Consider the following 10,574-nt stretch of genomic DNA (forward strand, 5'->3'; position numbering starts at 1 on the left):
AGACAAACACACAGTTCTGAGCTTTGCAGATGAAAGGAAAATAAGATGGCTTAAGGTCTGAGTCTGCCAGTTCTCTGTCAGTATTACCAGTTTCTGTAGTATAATAAAAAAGGAAAACATTTTTGCATGATCAATCCAGCATAAAATTTGGTGGTTATAATGACTTCACCTAAATGTATAGAATTCAACTCTCATCTATTTCTGATGGAAACAGAAATATCTTTCATATATTTATATGTTTAAAATATAACACCTCACACTTGCGCATTTACAAACAGTTTCCCAATATGATTTTCAATTTCTATATGGCTGAGAATTCCAATAAAAGTAATTTTGGAAGTCAGCCTACATTTCATGTTTAGTGATCAGATTAAAGTTTGGGTAGTGGTGATGTCACATTAAGACTTTTCAAATTCCTCTTCGGAACCACAGAGCTATTACTAGGAGTCATGAATATGGCTTTGCCTATGTGCCTATAGGCATAGGTTTATATTTTTATAGGCTTATAGGTTTATATATCTGAAGCTTGCCTGTCAGATGAAAGAACATTAATCAGTGTAAAAAGTTAGGAATTGACCAGACTACTTACCTAATTCTTCAGGGGCATCTCCCTCAGATTGCTCTGTTTTTTATTAAATGAAATATGTTTACCTCAAATTATATTACTATATATTATGGCCTTTAAAATCTTAGCCTCAAAGATTCCCAACAAATTTTGGGAAACCAAAAAAAAAAATAAAAACCTGCAATACTCCTCTTTAATCATAACATAAAAAAGATTTCAGTTCTTTTTCCTTTTAGAAAAAAAAGAGCAAAGGGATACCTCTGAATTCATGGATTCTCTATGTTGTTGGTTTATTTTTAGGAACAAAAATATTAGTAGAAATTTAGTAATTACAAAATTTTGGGAAAAGTATTATACCAGTGAGCAGACACTGATATAGGACACTGGCCAACTAGAAAAATGAACATTGATTAGCTGAGGTGATGGAGACTCTTCTGCCTTTTAAAACTCAGTTTCTAGTTTGCAAATTTCCAATTCTAATGCCCTGTAAAGAGTTAGGAGGCAAAAAAGTCTTTGCTGGAGACTTTATATTTTCTTTCTATTGTCTTACATTTTGTAATCAGAGACTGATGCCAGTAACTCAAATAAATAAAAATTAAAAGTTCACTGTAAAATATCCAAGATCCCCAGAGTCCTGTAGGTAAATCAGTCTTAAAAAAATAGCATTGACTTATACCTCTCACTTCCAGAACCTCATAAGAACTAGAAAAACTGTTATTTTACCTTTGTAAATCACTTTAAGGTCAGTGTATGTTATTTTACTTGAAAATTTGGATCCTAAAAAAGAAAGTGTCAAAAAGAATGTTAATCCTGTCCACTGATGATTGCAGAAGACATGTCTTTATGGGTACTCTCTGTCCTTTGCTAGTGTTTGCCTGCTTCTAGCTGCCCTTGTTTTTACCTGCTGCTAGTATATAGATTTATCATATGAGGTTGCTGTGTTATAGTGCTGCTTCCTACTGGTGTGCTGCTGCTTCATTTCTTCAGTTACTGTCTAATGCTTATGCCATTTACAATATTGAATGGAAACAGAAACAAAGGCATGAAAGACATTGGCAATATAGATAAAACTATAAATCTCTATTTTCTTTTAGTCCCCTACTTTGGTCTTTACTATCCTCACATTTATTGTATTTTGTTACAGTGATATACTGCATTTGTGTTTACCAAAAAAAAAACAAAAACAAAGCAAAACTAATCATTTGGGAACACTTTGGTTAACTAAGATGTAGGAACATTTTTTCAGGCACAGCAAGTATTTTTCCATCCACCTCTATTTTCACAAACTCATAATGTCTTTGACAGATGAGGTTATTCTTTTGTCTGTCATTTCCAGTGTGGACTATTCAGTATTAGGATAACATTTTGGCCCGAGGCATGACTTTTACCAGCACAACTATGTAACTGAAACCTATAGGAAAAATGCAGCTGAAAAAAGCAGATAGAATTTTTTGCTTTTCATATGGTAGTGAACTACTCTGATATAAACACTCTAAATATATCTTGATCTGCACTTTAGAAGGTAGCAGGAGCAGTATAATTTCTGGGTGGAAACATGGCTGAAATGACTTTTTCATTATTCCTTTTAAACCTAGTTGGCTATCTTGTTCAATGTGGAATTGTAATTCAGTTTAATTATGGATATATTTAGTTTAGGTGCTTTTTTAAAAAACAAATGTATTTAAAACATTGAGTTAATCTAAGATTAAATGCTTTATTGCACAGGAATTTAAGTAAGCACTGAGAAGTTCTGCTGAATCAGAACCCAGTGAGTAAATGAATATCTACATGCTTTTATAAGTTCTCCTTTTAGATTACACTTTCTCAAGGTCAAGAACTACTTATGATTTAGCACAATTCTTATAAAACTTTTTTTTTTACCAGGAAAGACACTAAATTATAACATACATATAAAATAGTAACTTTAAAAATGTTTATTATATTAATTATATCTTATGCTATTATTATATTATTCCCCACTATGTGCTAGATGGACAGAACTCAGAAAAAGAGTATGCTTATTCTGGGAAGGCAATAGGCTAAAGACAGATGGAAAGTTTTAACAAATATTATGGGGAGGGAAATAGTATATATGGATTAACCATAAAATCTCTGCGAGGTGATATGATGGTGAAGCAAAGAGTGTCATTAACATATATAAGATAATTTTGTCTACTCAGACCACAAAGGCAGAGGGAAATGAGAATATTTGCAAAGGTTAACTATATTTTTTTATTGGCCTTTTTACTTGAAAATTAATTTTTAAGCGAGCTCCAAGCACTAGCAGAGCCAAATGAATTGAATATGTTGGGACACACTGTGTGGATATGACAAAAGGTGATTGTGAAAATATAACTGTTGAGAGCAGTGAGAAATTTGCAGTTTTGATTAGAAAACATATACTCATAAACCCCCAAATGTCTCACCAAAATATTTCCAGAGCACTTGTGATAAAATGCAGGTTGGATCCACTAGTGATATGCAGCTTGCTCAAAGTCCAGCTAATTGGTCTGGAAAGTAGCTAAGAACTTGAGCTTCCAGGTCCATAGCACTGTGTCAGTGCCACAGCTCTGACTTGGTGGTTCTGCCTTACTGCTCCCAGGTTCCCTGATATCAGCCCTGCCTTGCAATATGGGTTGTTTCAAAACCAGCCATCCAAAAGTTTTCTTGCTTCCTGTCTTGCAGGTCAGGCACTAGAAGTACTGACAGCTAGCTTTATTCAAGGACTGTCTCTGAGTGCCATAGCTGGGAAGTTATGCTCACACAGCTAAAAAGGTGTTAGACAAGTAAGTCTTTTTTATAGCCTCTAATGTTATACTGAGGTAATCTGAGTAGACATACCATTCTCCATGTTGATTTAGCTTTATTTAATTGCCTCCTGACTTAAGCTAAATCCTTAAAGCCACTCATAACTTCCTATGTATTCTGTCTAATCGTTACGGTTTTCTTTTCTATAAAGAAGTTAAGTCTTCAAATGCACTTCAGTGATTTAGAAGCCTAAGATTCCTTTTAGAGATTACTTGCACATCTAGGAGCCTCAGTCTTTTTGCAAACTAAAACTTCAGCTTATCTTGAAAACAGTATCAGTGGTGTTAAAATGGCAAGAGTCTGCACCTGAATTGTGTGACAGGAAGACCTATATTAGAAAACAAGTCCAAAGTAAATATTTAATTGAGGATAAACAACTGCTCACAGAGAGAACTCACACTTCTGACTAGGATTGTTTAAACTTGCCTGGCTGCAGGCTAGGAGCAGTGACCACTTTGAGGTTGCCTACACAGTCAGAAGGGACAGGAACTTCAACACTTAAGGAATGTCAGGTCTCCAGGCATAAAATATGTGGAGACTCCTGAACTCCAAGCTAGCTACATGTTTTCCATGACTGCAGAGTTCTCATGTCTCATTTAATAATGATCTCCAACCATGAAAGATAGTGATGATCCGAAGTTCTTATGCTGTCAGTTACCTATTTGCACCTCTTGAGGGGAAAGAGCAGGGCATGGAAGAGGGAAAGATGGCATGCAAAATGGAACTGAAGTCAAAGAGAGACCTTCAAACATGCAGGCTGAAAAGCCAGCTGCTAAACTATCCTATAATACAGAGATTTAGGAAAAGTTAGGTCTGGGGATATGTATTCTCGCAGTGTCAATATACTGAGAAAGAAAATGTCAGCATGGCTGAAGACATATTCAAAAACTGAATTTTCTTTCCCTGACTTATACCTTAATTTGATTAATTTAATGAAACCAAGAAGATTTAATACTTTCATCTTCTACCTCTCTTGGACACAGTGATATCAGTTCAAAATCTCAAACACAAGGGTATGTCATTGTCATATATTCCTACCTAAACATAAAGACAGTAACCACGCTTTCAGCACTAATCCTAGCTTTATGAGAGGCAAGTATTTTCCCTGGGAAGGGAAGATGATTGAACAGAAAAAATATCTAAATATCTACATAAGAGACTCATAGGAAGTCCTCTTTCTGTGTCTTGCTAGTGGAGCATGGCCAAATGTGTCAGAGCTTGCTGATGGACCTGGTGGCCTGACCATACCCAGCCATTTATATTTTCACTGTGAAATTTTGGGATTCTGCTTGAGGCTCTGGGACAGCTGGGCAATGCTATTCCAGTCAATGTTCTTCTTCAGTGCACTGCCTTGATAGACAGATAGAGCTACCAAACAATAAAATGATGAAGATGCAAGTACAGAAGAGCCCTAGTGTAGTTGAAAACAAAGACAAACCTGTGCATGAAACGGTTTGAAAAATACAGAACTTGACCTTTTTTTACAGCTCAAAATGGAAAAGTCAGGCCTCCAAAATCATGATTTTAAAAATTTCTGTGTCTTGGGCACATTGCACCCCAGTCCTATTCACCCAACACTTGCACCAGCATGAAAAAGATGCCATGGTAGACAGCTCCCAGGTGTCCGTAAGATTACAAAGTCCTACTCTACTAAGACTCTACCCCACAGACAGCATCTCTCCCCTGTCGTACTGTTCTACCCACTCCAGCAACTGTTCTTGTATTCTTTACCTTCCCTGTTATCTTCAGATTGTTGATGTACATCAGCTACCTCAAGGTTAAAAAAAAAATAAATAAAAAGAAGACAGAAAAAGCAGCATTTAGCACTGAAGACAAGGCATAAGGAGATACTGACAAGCAATCTTGTGAGTGTGGAAAGCTTTGTAAGTACAAAGATTGTGCAGGTTTTCCCACATGGCCCCATTTGCTTGCCCACTGCTTATATGTTGTTTCTTATGGTTACAGCTTGTTTTTTCAGTATAAGGATTTGTTATTCTAGTTTGGAGGCTCTGTGGAGGGAGAAGCTGGCTTATCAACTCTCAGGCTTCAGGGCTGTCATTTCATACTTCAAGTAATAAGAAGTGGTGTCCAGAGGCCGTGGCTAGAACAACAGCTACATTTTCAGATCTTTATAAATTTAGATGCAGATAAAAATCCTGTCCTTTCAAACTCAGAATTTAACAAGCCACCTAGGAGATGTGGGAAAAGGAAAAACAATCATATATATGTCATAAAGAGATACAGTTATGGGAATTTATTTCTCCTGTATCTCCTATGTGCATATATGATAACTCTGACTTTCTGAGCTGCTCTTTAGTTTGACTCACATGTTCCTGTGTAATGTACTCTAGGTTACCCTGCTCTTGCAGGGGGATTGGACTAGATGATCTTTTGAGGTCCCTTCCAACCCTTGGGATTCTGGGATTCTCTGTGAATCTGTTTTGGGGGGTAATTTCCAGATGAATCCAGTGCAGAAACCACATTCCTGAAACTAGTAGGTGAAAGCATGGCAACTGATACAGCTTAAAATTTGTGACTCAGGCAAATCTGTGTTTTCCCAGCTAAAATTAATGCTGATACCAGCCAGAACTGCAGTCACATAGTGCCAGCAGTAAGGGTTCTAGGATTGTCCATCTAAAATGACTGCTTGCTCTACTGGCTTCAGTGAATACACCACTGATTTCTTCATTTATTTAAAAAATGACAAAACAAACACTTCCAATACAATCTGGGCTTTCATCTGCAGAAAGGCTGAGCTGGTTACAGTAGGCAGGTTACAGTAATTTGTCTGTTGACATTCTTCTGATGGACAAAATGCCTATTATAAATAGGTTTGTTGTTTCTCCCACTCCAGTGGCCTCTTGACAAAAGCAGAGTCTGGGTCTGGCTTTAAGAGCTTGCTCTGCAGAGCCAGTGTTCCCATATGCAGTGCAGCTCCAAACACTAAGGAAATTAATTAGGCATATCACTAAGCAGAACAGGGAATTTTAGAAGATTAAATCTTCCTAGAGCTGAGTGGAAGAGATGGGAGATGTCTTTCTGTGACTGGTGAATTCAAAGTCTATAAATCTTTTACATCCCATCTATCATGGAAGAAGGATGTAAATGGTTCATAAGCCTGCCAGTGGCCTTAGCAGTTTAAAAAAACCAAAAAAACAAAACCCAAAACCAACCCCCAAAAAACTCTTTTAAAAGTGATTATCTTTAAGCTTGATAATGTCATAAACCAAATCATATTGCAGACATACAAATGTTTGTTCTAGCACAAGGAAGAAGGAAGGAATATGACACTGGGAAGGGAAGGAAAGAAAGAAGTTAAGACTAAGTCTGCCCAAACTTAAATCAGCTCAAGTTGCCTGGAACCCTACTCAGAGTTTCAGCATATGCCTTTCAAGGTCCAACATGTGTTTGCCTTGAGACCAATGCAAAATTAACTGAAATTGTACATACTTGTTGAGCTGATCTATCTGCAATTTTAATAATTGTGACAGAGAAGCCAAACCTCATTCATTTCCCAGGGTCACAGCACCCTTCAAATTTTATCTGTCAATAATGCACACTTTACTCAAAAACCCTTTACGTATTTAAGTGCAAATGGTTTTGAGGATCAAAACTTGCAGCAATAAGATGAGACATGATGACAAAAAGGGTCTGGGAAATTCTGTTTCTCTCCCTGACCCCTCTGCTTACCAGTCAAAAGTAGAATCAAAAGTGGAGAGGTACCCTGCTGTGCCAGACTCCAAATAGGATGCCCAGGGACTGCCAGAGGACCATAGCGAGCCACTTTGCGAAGGCTGCTGCAAATCCAGAATGGGGAACAGAAAAGCATGGATAAATGAGCAAAACCTCTACAGGAAGACAGACTGATCTATTTTTATAGACCAGAGGCAAGCAAGAACTACAGGAGAAAAGTATGGAATATGTCAGGTAGTCTGGAAAAGGGAGACTAGGAACTGAGCTAAAAGAACAGAAAGGTATCTTTGATCTTGTAGCCCAGTGCTTAAGCCACTCTAGCATACATGCATTTTCATCCATCTACTGTAGGCTTCTTCTGCCTGCCTTGAAAACCTCTGGTCTGACCACAGTCTCAGGTAGGCCTGAACTAGCTGGATGTTCAACCTGATTTCTCATGGCAATTCCTGTGTTATTCTAACTGAACTCTTCATACAAGCTTCAAATCTGATTGCTGTGGTGATATTTAAACACAGGTTTAAATGCTTTGAGAGACCAGAGTTTATGTCAGTACCTGTTTTGGGCACTGCAGAAGTTGCACCACTCAGAGGAACAGATCTCTAGCAACTCTGGGTGGGAAAAGATGCAGGCACATGACTGTTACTCTGCTGTGTTGATTAGCACATGGGTTGATGTTTATTTGAAACCATCTGCTCAGTTAATCTGTGTAACTATCTGACACAAATTCTGAGGTCAGTCTTTTAAGCAAAGGAATTGGACAAATGGTCAGCTTTGCAGTGCAGGTAGAGGTTTGAGGAAGCAGATATAACTCCAACAGAAGCTTAAATTACCCACTTACATTGCAGTTGTTGGATTGTTGCAGTTGTTGCATCAGTTCACAGGCAGTGCTTCTGATGTAGGCAGTTGTACAATAGTTTCATTGCTCATCTTCCAGCTACCATCCCACAGCTAGCAGCTGCTGCCTATTCAGCTGAAAAAGCACAACAATTTCAGTGTTTAGACAGCTTTAGACCCCTTCTAGAGGACATTAAGACTCTTAGACTCGTCATCTCAGTTTGCACTGCTATGACTATTCCCATGGCTGTGATGCGCTACTGTGTCTTAGCTGAAGCAAGGTGAAACTAGCCTCTCAGGGCTGCTAGCTCCTTAAATTTACTGAGGATAACAGAACATCTGACTCTACAATCTCATTTACTTGTACAGGCTTTGCCTGGGTAGAGTCAAGAAAACAATCTACTTACCTATGTTTTATGTTCTATATTTACAAAAGAAAGCAATAGCATGTATCTGTCTCCTCAGAAGTGCATGCAACATAATGAGAAAATACGCACATTTTTCACGTTTTTAAAAACATCCATAGAAACACATGTTATTCTCCAGGTCTGGTGACAGTAACACATGTTAGCATGGAAATCCCAACAGAGAAGGGCAAGCTCCATTTGCATATTTTGGTTGTCCTTGAAACTTTATAGAAATGTGGAAGCCAAAGGGAAGGCAAATAGTTAAAAATATATGTTTAGCAATGGGGTTATCTGTTCACAGAAACATGAAAAAAACAGTGTGATTCTTCAGTCTAATTTTCTCTGAATTATTTAATCAGACATATCTGCATGATAGTTGTCCAAATAATTGATTTTGTGGCTTGTCTGTCAAATAAAAATTTGGAAGAAAATTCAGAATTTGAATCTTCTTACAAAACACAAATTAGAAAATAATTTAATTTGACATGTCATGCTCTAGATAACACAAAAAATTTAATTTGAAGAATTTTTACAGAAGCAGAAATACAAAAATGTAGAGAGGGAATAGTTCCCAGAACTGCTGCTGGGAAGACAGTTGCCACTTTATTCAGTATTTCAGGGGCTGTAGCACTTAGGACATGAGGCATCCAGATTCAAATCTGTCCTCTGTTTCCGCTGTTCACCTCCCAGAAAAGTGGCATAATCATCACATGTGATTAAAGAGCAGCTCTCCAGTTGTCTGCTGATGCACTTTCACTTTGGGTAAGTATTTACAGCTCCAGCCCTTCACAGGGTTTATCACACATCAGGTGGAGTCTCATTCCTGGACACTTTTCTGTGGTCTTTCTTTAGTAATCAGAGAATCACTGGATGGTTTGTGTTGGAAAGGACCTTAAGATCATCTAGTTCCAATCACCCTGCCATGGGCAAGGACACCTCACACTAGACCTTGTCACCCAAAATCATCAGGATAAATAACCCAAATACACTTTGCTGAAAATTTGTCTAGATTCGGTAATTCCTCTACAAAATCTTGAGGAAGAAGTGTGTGTTTTATATATATTGTCTGACACATGAAAGCTCAGAGGACTCAAGGAGATGGATTGTGGTAAAAAAGTTTTAGTTGTAATTGCGCTGAATGTGTGCAGTATATTATAGTCTGCATTAGTATATTATAGTTACATTAATTAGACATAAATTGGCTGGGCAAGAGAAATTTAATTTTAAAACCTGTATTAAACTGACTGCCATTAAATGTTTTACACTTAAGATGTATGGAGTCATACCTCCTAAAAAAATATTTCTGCAAATTCATTGGGAATGTAGTGATCCTTGCCTATAAAATATGACAACTGTACACATCTGTATGTCAACACAGTTGTCAGTTAGCTATGTTTAAATTCAAGAAACTGTGTAGAGAAACTTTGAAGGAGTCACTTGAAAAAGATATAAGAAAGTGTGCTGTTTCATGTGTTGCTGATGATGGTGCACAAAAAGCCTGCCTGGAAGAAGCCAAAACAGTGTTAAGAAATGCTGACCTAAGCAGATTAATGACCATTGTCTCTAGGGCACTGATGTTTCATTAAACAGACAAAATTGGACAAGACCATCACATGCATTCACATGCAGTGGGAAAGAGAAAAAATTCTAACACTATTTTAATGTCAAGGATCTAAGCCAGGATACTTTTGAAATATCTTCGTAGATCATAAGATAAGGAGCAAAAAAGAGGCCACACAGTAGCTTTCATCTTCTTTTTTACTCTTGAAGAATTCAATCAGTTAATGGAAATAAGCCACATCAGAAATGACTGCAGTCTACTGCCACCATCCTTAGACACACATTGAAACACAAAATGTAGTCAAAAGTGATATCAAGACCTTTCTACTCGGATGCAACAACTTATAATTGGGGCACAACTTAGTGCTGTGTATTACTGGTAACTTATGGGGGCAGAAAGAAAAAAGCCTAGCCAAACCAGCTTCTGCTTTGTGTAAAACTTCAGGCTGCTAATACTGTACTTAGGACAAAATGTCAGTGGCCAAGTTTTCAGCAAATGAGAATAACCCAGTTCACTAGCCAGACAAAATACCTACTCTGATACAAGTAGGGAAGCCAAGAAAATTAGCCAGTTACCTAAGAAACTAGCCAGACTATGAGCCCATCAGAGTCACACCTTTAGCCAGGTAGCCAACTTGCCTGACTTCTGCCAAAGGTTTTTGAAGTGCTGTTGTGTCTTCAAGAAAAAGAAAAAATTATAGAAGAGA

The sequence above is a fragment of the Melopsittacus undulatus genome, chromosome 3, assembly GCF_012275295.1.
Source record: "Melopsittacus undulatus isolate bMelUnd1 chromosome 3, bMelUnd1.mat.Z, whole genome shotgun sequence".
Lineage (NCBI taxonomy): Eukaryota > Metazoa > Chordata > Aves > Psittaciformes > Psittaculidae > Melopsittacus > Melopsittacus undulatus.